General features: G+C 44.6%; 1 pseudogene; it reads right to left on the reverse strand.

The window, feature by feature from the left end:
- LOC123157927 (uncharacterized) overlaps positions 1–8,309 on the reverse strand; it is a 54,155-nt pseudogene extending 45,846 nt beyond the window's left edge.
- Between the last annotated feature and the right edge of the window lie 4,201 nt (positions 8,310–12,510).

Consider the following 12,510-nt stretch of genomic DNA (forward strand, 5'->3'; position numbering starts at 1 on the left):
CGTAAAATACCAGCAAACGAAAAAGAATTAAAATGGAAACATAGAATTAAATGAAAAAGAATTCATAAAACTAAAACCCCCCCAAATCTTATAGTACCGGTTGGTCTTACCAACCGGTACTAAAGGGCTCCAGGCCCCTGGAGCTGGCTCGTGCCACGTGGTTTCCCTTTAGCACCGGTTCATGCTGAACCGGTACTAAAGGGGGGGGGCCTTTAGTGCCCACACTTTAGTGCCGGTTATGGAACCGACACTAAAGGGCCTTACGAACCGGTGCTATTGCCCGGTTCTGCACTAGTGAATCCTGTGATAAGGGGACACGATCTTCGCTTCGACAAGACATGCTGAGGAAACCACCTCGCAATATACGCTGAGGCTGGGCATGGGAAAACAGCTCGGATAATGACCTAACCGTAATGGCATATCGTGTCGTCTAAAAAGTTGTCAGCTGAAGTATCATTCTCTTTATGATGGTATGTGAAGGTCATTTTGTAGATCCGGACACGGCCTACGTGTTCGATAATAACTTTAGAGTATTCGAAAGGAGGAACCCGCCTTGCAATGCCGAAGACAAGACTGCACGCCGGACTCATCATCATTGAAGCCTAGTTCAGGGGCTACTGAGGGAGTCCTGGATTAAGGGGTATCCGGACAGCCGGACTATATACATCGTCCGAACTGTAGAAGCATCAAGATACAAGACTCAAGACTTCGCTCGTGTCCGGATGGGACTCTCCTTTGCGTGGAAGACAAGCTTGGCGATTTGGATATTATGTTTCCTTCCTTGTAACCGACTCCATGTAAACCCTAGCCCTCTCCGATGTCTATATAAACCGGAGAGGATGGTCCTTAGAAGGCCGATCACAATTACAATCATACGATCATAGGCTAGCTCTTAGGGTTTAGCCTCTACGATCTCGTGGTAGATCTACTCTTGTACTACTCATATCTTCAATATTAATCAAGCAGGAAGTAGGCCTTTACCTCCATCGAGAGGGCCCAAACCTGGGTAAACATTGTGATAGAGGCGAGGGTCCCGATCTTTCGATGAGATGATAACTATCGATTTGGTGAATATGACTTTCACGATCCGACTACAAACGTGCACGACGTTGCGCCTTAGCAATCGCTAAACCAACTCCGAGAGTTTATTGACCACGCCGGAGCACGATCAACCTGACCACGAAGATCTATTCCTGCAAGCAATCGAAGAACAAGCAAGAATATGATAAAGCAATCTGAATATTGCGAATAGGGATGAAGTATTGATAATGGTGGGGATGCGAAAGTGGTCTTGGTCTGGTCGTTGGACAAAAACGAAGCACACGAAGTTGCGTTGGCTAACTTTTAACTAAACAAATCCCCAGGGAAAAGCTACTAGATGGATCTACTTATATAGGAGCAACGGGTGGTGGCCAAGGAGGTGGGAGGACGTCCCAAGGCAGCCTAAAACTAACCCTAGGTCGTACAAGGCCAATGAACCCAAGTGGAGGTGATGTAACACCTTTGGACTTGTAGTTTGACTCGGATTCTGCTGTAGCATCAGATTGTTTCGTCCATAACTCAACGCTGTGGACGAATTTGAAGGTGAATCCAATTGGGTTGGAAAGTGCACGAAATCTAGTTTCCAACAAAAGAAAAATCACCCAATTTGGAGTCCATATGGAAAAGTTGTTGGCATTTTGATTCAGGTATGTCTGTACAGTCCAAATCTGAATCCAGAATGTGAGAGACTTCAACTCTATCTTCTCTTGGGCCAAAAGCGACGTGAGAGAACTTTTTGAACAGCAAGTAAATATATCTTTCTCCCTTATCTTCATATGTGGATTGTACTACCTGCAATTAGACATGGCACAAAAGTTTGTGAAGTATTTTTGTCGTGGATGACATAAATAAATTCTTGCTTAGTTTGCATTAGAAATCACCTCACAAATATACATGTATGCAATATTTTTGGTCGTATCCAAGGTAGTCATGTCCTCATCATCCTCCCTTTCTTGAAAACAAAGCCATCCTCGGCGTTGCTTAATCTGAAATGTGGCTAACAAAAGAGACAAGGTGTACATGTTGTATATGTATATGTCATCCATTTTTACTTCCCTTGATTTTTGCACATATGACACATGAATAGATGAGTAACTTGCATAGTTCATAAAATCTAAAGCCAAAACATTATCACAAGAAGTAGAAGGCATGAAAATATTGCAAGTCAGTTTGCACATATAAGTGAAGCTCTTATTCATGTCAAAAGATTGACAATGTTCATCATTAAACCATCCCAACATTGGTAAATAAACCTTACTTACATCAAATTTACATGCTACAACATGCTTAAATAAGCAAACATGCAATAAGTCATTCGACACAGAATCATCACCAAGATTAGAGGTCATATCAAAATGATTAAATATTGATTCTTTTGCATCAACAGTTAATGCGATGGGTGCACTCAAAATTGTTGGTATTTTAGTTGTTTGATCACATGACGCATTGATGACAGTAACATGATTCTCTAAAATAGGTGGCGTGCTCAAATCAACAGGTGACTCAACACATGATGTATTTAAGTTAATTAGGGATGCATCATTCTCATGTGAAGTTATATCATCAATACCTTTACTGTTACCTTGTCGCAAAGACGTAGCTGATGTCGGTATGGACAATGATAATGTACCATACACTTGAGATGATGTCGCACTCACAATCTGAGGTGTAGCTACTCTAGTAGGTGCAACGGTGGAGGAATCAACCGATGGTAGTGAGCATGAATTGGAATAGTAGTTGTTGTAGTCACCCAATGCATCCTCCTGTAACTATCTCTCAAAGGTACAAGCACGAACATACATACCAGTAATGCAATAAGGAATATACCTAAATCTTGCCTAAATATCATGGTTCAAACCACCAAAAAATCTATTCATTGTATCATCCTCAGATTCTTCTATGTCACAATGATGCATATAAGATTTGAACTCTTGGTAGTAAGCATGGACAGTGTTATTGCCTTGTTTAAATTGTTCAAATTTGTGAAGCAATTCACGACGATAGTAAGGAGGGAAAAATTGTTGTCTCATTACATGTTTCAAATCTTTCCAAGTTGTGGGTTGGTTATCAATGTTTTTCTTACAATGCACACTCCACCAAACAGAAGCAAAACCAGTAAATGCTCTAGTGGCAGCTTGTACTCGCTCAAGTTCAGAAAAGCCATGGTAACTAAAAACATGTTCTACTTCAAGCTCCCAAGCTAGATAATTAGCAGGATTAAATCTACCCTCAAATGATGGTAAAGAGATAACCTGGACATGTGCTTGTGTGTGTTGTCCCAACTCTCGTGATGGTGAAGATCTGTTTGTCGTCCAAGAACTTCTTTCTCCGGAACCTGTCATGATTAGTAGAAACAAGAAACAAAATTTGAGAATAATGTTCCTATGAACTACTAGGATGTGGTTGTAACGTGCTCACAGTAAAGCAAATATCAATATCTTACAAGTTCTTACCATGCGACAGGTGGTGACACGCAACCAGCGGTGTCAGATAACTACGAAGATTGTGTAAAGCGATTGCCAGGGGAACGTACGTATACACGGTGTAGAAATATGTGGAGCTGGGTTGGCTATATATGGTAACAAAATATTAGCAATAATCAATTCAAAGATGCAATGTTGAATAAACGCTCAACGACGGTACTGTGCTGGTCCTAGGCTAGACCGGACTAGAGACGCGAGCCAAGAACACTAATGAGGTCACGGCATAGCACAACTAGCATCAATGAAGGATAAGTAGCTCCGGACAGCAAGATATAAGTGAAGATCACAACGGCAGTAAAGATAATGATGAATAACAACTACGAAGCAGGACATATAACAACTCTCTCTCCAACTTTCCTCTTGAAAAGTTTTCTACTAACTCAAGCTTTCCAATGCAAAAAGAATCACTCAATTCCGAATTGATATGAGGAGTCAAAGAATTCTAAAACTGGCCTGAAAAACTTATACAGACTATATGCGCGAACTTCGGAGGGCAACAAGACCTATTTTGAAGCTGATTTTGAGATGCCAAATATTGAACTTTCTTTTGCAACTATTCAGATCCATCTAGTCGCTAGCTTTAATTTGAGTACTTGTGGAGCCAAAACAGACTTCACATGAGGAAGTTATGCTTTTTTACTGAACAGTGCGCAAAACAGATTTCAATACGAATTCAAGTCCGAGATTGATTCTAGATAGATCCAAAATTTCTTTTTTTCTTTTCTTTTTTTTCACTGACTTTTTTTATTTTTCTTTCTCTCCTTTTTTTCCTCTGACTTTTTTTTCTCTTTTTTTCTCTCTCCCTTTTTTTTCTCTCTGCTTTTTTTCTCTCCCTCTTTCAAAGACAAACTAGATAAGATGCTGATTGGATCAAGTGACGATGTGAATGACCTCAACTATGATTGTGACAATGAACATGGGTAGCATGTGGTGGAAATTGATGGATGGTGTGGTGGACAGCGGAAGGGATAACGATGCAGCGGCGATGTGACTAATGTGAACAGAACTCGAAACTCTAAATGAACGAGACACTAAGACTAGCAACACGACACGACGATGCAACCGATAATTCAACAATGCAAACAATGAAAAGAAAATTGCAAAGGCTCAAACTAGCTTGGACAAATGTCCCATAGACCTGCAATTAGACATGTCACAAAAGTTTGTGAAGTATTTTTGTCCTGGATGACATAAATAAATTATTGCATAGTTTGCATTAGAAATCACCTCACAAATATACATGTATGCAATATTTTTGGTCGTATCCAAGGTAGTCATGTCCTCATCACATTGTGTCCCTTGCTTCCTGTTACCATCAGCCTAAGACGCACAGATCGGGCCCACCTACCCGAGATCCGCCGGTTTTGACACCGACAGCATCCCTTTTTCTTCTAACGACCATCGGTATTTTACTTGGAATTATATTTTTATTCGTCACATATCATGAATTTTGCTTGGAGTGTCTTGTATGATATGAGTCTTTGCTTGTTTTGATTCTTAGTTTAAGTCAAGTATCCTTGCTGAACACACCTATTTGAGAGAGCCAAAATTATGCTATGATTTGTTAGAATTGCTCTATGTGCTTCACTTAAATTTTTTTGTGCTATGGAAATTGCTCAAGTGCTTCACTTATATCATTTTGAGCAGGGTGTGCTTTAATATTTTTGAATAAATTCTCACATGCTTCACTTAGATTTATTTGAGAGTTCGTAAACTTTTTAAGAAATTCTCTCGTGCGTCACTTATATCATTTTGAGAGAAGAAAATTTATGCTCATGTTCTTCACTTAGATTTGTTTGAGCTATCAAAAGCGACATATGAAACTAGTCCCAAAGTGATAGATATTCAAGAGGGATATAATAAAAACTATCATGAAGATCATTGGACAAAATAAACTTGATTCGTTGTAACAGTTTTGCAGTATGATGATATAATATGTGCATCATGTTGATGAATAATTATGCTTTAGTAAGATTATTGGTGTTAAGGTTTGTGATTCCCTATGAAAGCACAAAAGTCAATATTTATGCAATAAAATTACATCCTACTTGTGGTGCATTATTCGTTGTTAGTTATGCTTAATGCTCGCTTATGTGATTTTTCGTTTATTGGTTGGATGCTTCTCAATCTTTTGCTAGCCTTCACTTGTACTAAGTGGGATTACTACTTGTGCATCCAAAACCCTTAAACCAATTTTTCCATATGAGTCCACTATACCTACCTATATGCAGTATTATTTTGTCGTTTTAATCAAATTTGTATATGCCATCTCTAATCTTCAAAATAAATTTCCTTTTTGTGTGCTCGTACCTCTCATGAAACTGAAGGGGGTGGCTGATATTTTTCCATGCTAGATGTGTTATTCTCAAGAGTGTTTATTCACTTGTCATTGCACGAGAGTACGACAAAGGTATTCGGGATGCCCAGTCCCGACATGAAAAATAAATTTACTTTATGTTGTCAATTAGTAAATTCCTTGGAAAGTGTTGGTATGGACGACACCCATGGATTCGGTTAGCCGTGGAATGTGAAAGTATGGTGGAAAAAGGAATAAACTTTATTTTCTGGTTGGGAACCGCCTATGATATATTTAGCATGGAAAGTATTGGGAACAACTCAATCATTTTCGTTGACAGGAAAGGCATGCCACCCAAAATATTTTATCTCTATCTTTTTCGCTTTGAGCTCTGGCACCTCTACAAATCCCTACTTACCTCTACGAAGGGCCTTTCTATGTACTTTATGCAATTTTTATTTTTACTTTGGGTCTCAATCTTCTCTTCTAAAGCACCAACTAAGGGGCACTATGATCGTACTTGAGCATCGGGTGTAGCTAATATGCGAGTGTGTGTCGGTGTCAAAACCGGCGGATCTCGGGTAGGGGGTCCCGATCTGTGCGTCTTAGGCTGATGGTAACATGAAGCAAGGGACACAATGTTTACCCAGGTTCGGACCCTCGATGGAGGTAAAACCCTACTTCCTGCTTGATTAATATTGAAGATATGAGTAGAACAAGAGTAGATCCACCACAAGATCGTAGAGGCTAAACCCTAAGAGCTAGCCTATGATGGTATGATTGTAATTGTGATCGGCCTTCTAAGGACCATCCTCTACGGTTTATATAGACACCGGAGAGCTAGGGTTTACATGGAGTCGGTTACAAGGAAGGAAACATAATATCCGGATCGCCAAGCTTGTCTTCCACGCAAAGGAGAGTCCCATCCGGACACGAGCCGAAGTCTTGAGTCTTGTATCTTGACGCTTCTATAGTCCGGACGATCTATATAGTTCGGCTGTCCGGATACCCCCTAATCCAGGACTCCCTTAGTAGCCCCTGAACCAGGCTTCAATGACGATGAGTCCGGCGTGCAGTCTTGTTTTCGGCATTGCAAGGCGGGTTCCTCCTCCGAATACTCCAATGTACCCATCATGACAAACAGTGTCCGACATCTCATCAATGTTGTACTCCTCTGCTCCAGTGTTTCAATAATGACCATTTCCACGTGTCGAGAGAATGCGAGGAGTCGAGGCATTTTTGCATTTTCCACCCTTGGTCCTTCGGGCTAACCGTCTATTTGAAGAGACGGGGTATTCCCAGATCCAAACCCCACTCTCCCTCCTCGAGCATGCATCCAACAGAGCGCCCAGAAAAAACCATCCCAACATGGCCGGTCATCGCAGCTCTTCTGCTCGCTCCCCTTGCCCCAAGCCAGGGAACTGGGGAGAGTGTTCAGTTTCCCATAGTCGTTTGATAAAGTTACAAACCCAAGGGCTCCTCCCGCCGGCATTCATGGTCCCTGTTCGAGCCAGAGTGGCCACCTATAACGCCGGAGAACAGGCGGAGAGATCCCCCAATCCGTCTCCAGAGGAGCGAATATGCCTAATTCCGCATCTGTTAAGGGGCCTCGAGTTTCCTATTCATCCATTCCTTCGTGGGCTTCTGGAGTTCTACGGCCTCCAGTTGCACAACTTTAGCCCAGCCTCCATACTACATATAGCAGGGTATGTCACCCTTTGTGAGCTATTTCTAGGCTGCGAGGCTCATTTCGGATTGTGGAAGAAGCTGTTCTGCCTTGTCCCCCGCAACCAGGGAGAATCCTTATGTCAAGTGGGCGGGGGCCGAAGTATGGTGTATCATTGAGACCGGATACCTATCCGGTACTCCCAAGAAGGCACCAGATAACTAGGCTTCAGAGTGGTTTTATATTGACGACGCTCCCCTTCCGAATCCAGTCCGGACAGGACTCCCCAAGTTCAGTAACACCCCGCCGAGGGCACGTCTAAGCTGGCGCCCCCGAGGCCCCCAAGAAGAGGATTCCAGGGAAGTACATTTCCTGATGAGCAGGATAAAGTTACTGGCCAAATCCGTACTGACGACAGTCGAGGTCATGGCAATATGCATAATGCGGGGAGTGCAGCCGCTTCAATATCGGGGCAATCCCATGTGGAATTACAACGGGACAGACGGTGCCACCCGCTGTGGCCGTAAGGGTCCGGACTCCGCCACTGCTTTGGCAAGGATATTGTCCGATCTATACAAAGGAGAAGAGGAAGACTTCCTCCATATCAAACCGCGGGACGGATTCTCCATGTATAAACCCCCAAACTGGGTAAGTCGTCATTTATTTTCTCGCCTCACTTACTGTGGCGTTCTTTGCTAAAGTTACCTGCATCGATATTTCCGAGCAGGAGCTGAGGAGGGTCGTAGAAGGAATCTCCAGCCCTTCCCCATAGCCAGAGGAACCCGAAAGGGCCCTGGATCCGGGACTCGAAGAAGACCCACATGCGGCAGTGGAGCTTGTCGACGGGATATTTTATCGGGCGAGACGTAACGGTGCCTCAGTGGCCATTACTACTGATTATTCCGGACTGCTACCCTCATCGCGTGTAAGCCAAGCCGAAGACTCGATCCTCCAAAGAGGACTCTTTCCCAATGTCACACCTTATCCCTGAAGCGTCGTGTTTTTTTTGCAGAAGCGACGTTCGGAGCGCAGGGCCGAGCCCCTAGGGACCCGTCAGCCATAGGCGTCCGAATTGGGTAGGCTCAAGAGGAAGGCGGTTAGAGCCGACATGCCTCTACAGAGGTAAGAAAACAACCTTTCACGTAATTATTGTTTATTTGAAGTATAATAGCGCCCTTTACATCATGACAGGAAGAGGAGCATCCGGACTATATCCGGGGATCCCGCCAACCACGCCACCACCAGTCAGGCTCAAGGACCAACTTCGAGAGAGGAGGCAGACGTAGGGCTGATGCCGCATAGTCCTCCGACAGAGGAGGCAGATATGCTCTCTGCCACAAATTCAGAAGTAGAGATTGCGATGCATCACCGGCATCGACGGGCCGTGCTTCGCAACAACATCTTTTCCGAAGAGGCATTTAATGCTTTCAATTCGGGAGACGCATACATCCGAGCTGCTCAAAGCGGACTCGCCCGGGTGACAGTCTAGTATACCAAGGATATACGGGTAAGAAAGTTTGATGAGCATGTACAGTAGTAGCCCCTGAGACTTGAAACGGTTAAAACAACAGTTTTAAGTATCAATTTATACGCAGGTTCTTGTAGATAAGAATGAGCAATTGTCTCGGGAGCTAGAGGAGTGCAAGACCCAACAGAGGGCCACAATTGCCAAGCTAGAGGAATCCCAGAAGACCTCATATGGTAACATTTATCTTAATTATATGAAAATGCACCAGTTAGCAACTGGCTGGTATGACAAATTTAACAGAAAGTTCAATAGACAACCGTGGAGTAAATCCGGAGGGCGGGAGGGATGATGAGTCGCATCTCCAGAGGTAACTAAAGGCCGGCGAGCGCATTCTTACGCAAGTTAAGCAGGAGAAGAATGCTCTCCAAGATGCCAATGTTCGGCTGGACATGGAAATGAAAGACGTCCGTGCGCAACTGGTGGACTCCGTAAAGGAGAACAAAAGGCTTCGCCGCGACATTGATGGTAAGTGCCTAGACGAACTGTAGCATAGTTCGGCGAGGAAGTATATTGAAAAAGTTGTGTTTGGAGGAATGCTAACAGGTCGCCCTGAGGAGGAGATGCCCGCATCTGCAGGTGACTTACTGCAGGATCTCTCACAACTGCACGAGTGAGCTCGGTAGGTGATGTAGGGCATTGCGCGGTCTCTGTGGCCATCAAGCTCCCCGCCAAATGGCATGGGGGGGGGGCTTGTGGACATGCTTCAAGGAGCACGGCGGAGCTTCCGTTTGTGGAAGATATAAGCCTGCCGACAAGGTGCAAGAGAAGCATGGGCTATGGTGAAGACGCACTACACCAAGCTGGACCCGAACCATATGGCCGAAGTTGGACTGGACGGGCCAGATGGGCAAGAAATTCCCGTGAGTCTGGTATATGACCAGGTGGTGTTAGCCGCAAAGTATTCTCAACAGGATTGTAAGCTAGATAGCCTGTTGGATGGTATAGAGGATGAATAGAATCAGTCCAAATGACTGTGTAATTCGATGGACATAAGTAGCCCCTAGCCATATTAAAATCATTTGTCATGGTGGACCTTTTCGCTTCAGCCCCCGGATCCTAAAGTCCGGGGTGTGTCCGAATACCTGCTCGGTAATACAAAACCGGAGTATGCGTGGAGACCAGGCGTAGGGGTCATAAGTGCTTGAACAGACAAGTACCCAACTAGTTATGTTATATTACATCGATAGTAAGAAACATCTTCCAGGGAGAATAGTTCCGTTAAGGGTTCCTTTCCCTGGGTAAGCATGTGTCAAGGCACATGTCCGGATTGCGAACCAAAGCATAGGAGACAAAACTTCTAGGGATTAATGTTTATAATAAGCGAAGACATCTTTTGTTCACCGACCGAATATTCTCTTAAGGAAACTAGCTTTCGGCTTCACCCAGTCTGAGGTACACATCTAGTTCAACCAGCAGTAACAATCGCATAGGTGCTCCCCTTATGCCCTAGTTGAATTAACGAGAACATAGGGCATAAACACAGGAGCCAGGCAACCCAGCTTGGCCACGTCTTAAGTCATATCAATGCATATAATGGTGAATAAAAGGAACACATGGAAAATTCATGTATGATGGGTAAAAAGCCCTTTGGCGTAAGTTATGTTTAGCTTCCGTATAGGAAACCCCCAGGTGTTGCTTGCACACAAAGTGCGGCCGGAATAATCCGTGAATCCGCACTGTATTAAATACTTCGTGTGAAAAGAAAAAGATCGAGAAAGGAAAAAAGGGGGGAGCATAATTGAAAAAGGAGGGTTAAGGAGACGAACACTAAGTTCGGCGCTAGGCGTAGAATCTCCGGAGTCTGGCCGCGTTCTATGGTTTTGGCTCAAGTCTGTTATCAAATGCAGTACGTAAGTGGTACGCTCCTCCGGTGAGAACTTTGTCGATGATGAAGGGGCCTTCCCACTTAGGTTTGAGCTTGTCCTTCTTCTTCTCTGGTAAGCGTAGAACGAGTTCTCCAATATTATAAGTTTTGGCCCGCACTTCTCTGCTTTGGTATCATCGAGCCTGTTGCTGATAGAATGCGGAACGGGCCTTAGCGACATCGCGCTCCTCCTCCAAGGCATCCAAATTATCCTGCCAATCTAACTCGGCCTCCTTCTCTTCGTACATGCGTACACGTGGCGAATCATGTATTGTGTCGCAAGGTAATACTGCTTCTGCACCGTACACCATGAAAAATGGTGTATATCCGGTGGTGCGATTCGGCGTGGTCTGCAGCCCCTAGAGTACGGAGTCGAGCTCCTCGACCCAATGAGTATCCGACTCTGTCAAGGATCGCACTAGTCTGGGTTTGATGCCGCTCATGATGAGACCGTTTACCCGTTCGACCTGGCCATTTGTTTGAGGATGGTAGACGGAAGCATAGTCGAGCCTAATGCCCATTTTGCCGCACCAAGACTTCACCTCATCGGCCGTGAAATTTGAGCCATTATCGGTGATGATGCTGTGGGGAACACTGTATCGGTGTACGACCCCGGATATAAAGTCTATCACTGGTCCGGATTTGGCCGTTTTCACTGGTTTGGCTTCTATCCATTTGGTGAACTTATCTACCATGACCAATAAGTATTTTTTCTTGTGGCTCCCCCCTTTAAGGGGTCCAACCATATCCAGCCCCCAGACCACGAAGGGACAAGTTATGGGGATTGTTTGGAGAGTGGTAGGGGGCATATGACTCTGATTGGCAAAGAGCTGGCTACCGACGCAGTGTTGGACAAGGTCCTGTGCGTCTTCTCGGGCCGTCGGCCAATAGAAACCTGTACAGAAGGCCTTGCTGACTAGTGCTCGAGCCGCGGCGTGGTGCCCACCCAGTCCGGCATGGATTTCAGCCAAGAGCTGCCGCCCTTCCTCTTCGGAGATGCACCTTTGGAGCACTCCGGTGGTACTTTTCTTATAGAGTTCCCCTTCATGGACCTTGTAAGCTTTAGAACGCCGAACGATGTAGCGTGCTTCAGTTTGATCTTCGGGGAGCTCCTGCCTATTTAGGTAGGCCAAGAAAGGCTCAGTCCAAGGGGCGATAACAACCATTATTTCGTGGGTTGACGATGTTATTTCAGTGGTGGAGCCTCCGATGATGTCTGATAATTCAGAATCTGGGGATGTATTCGGATCCATGATGGTATTGCCGGAATCCTCTTCCCATACCACGGATGGCTTGAACAGCTTTTCCAGGAATATGTTAGGTGGGACAGGGTCGCGTTTAGCGCCGATGCGGGCAAGGACATCTACTGGTTGATTGTTTTCTCGAGCCACATGGTGGAATTTGAGCCCCTCAAACCGAGCTGACATTTTAAGGACAGCATTACGGTAGGCTGCCATTTTCGGATCCTTGGCATCAAAGTCTCCGTTTATTTGTTATATTGCGAGGTTTGAATCCCCGCGCACTTCTAGGCGTTGAATGCCCATAGAGACTGCCATCTGAAGACCGTGCAACCGAGCCTCATATTCGGCTGCATTATTGGAGTCTGTGTATAATATTTGGAGGACGTATTGG

Source organism: Triticum aestivum, chromosome 7B (genome assembly GCF_018294505.1).
Source record: "Triticum aestivum cultivar Chinese Spring chromosome 7B, IWGSC CS RefSeq v2.1, whole genome shotgun sequence".
Lineage (NCBI taxonomy): Eukaryota > Viridiplantae > Streptophyta > Magnoliopsida > Poales > Poaceae > Triticum > Triticum aestivum.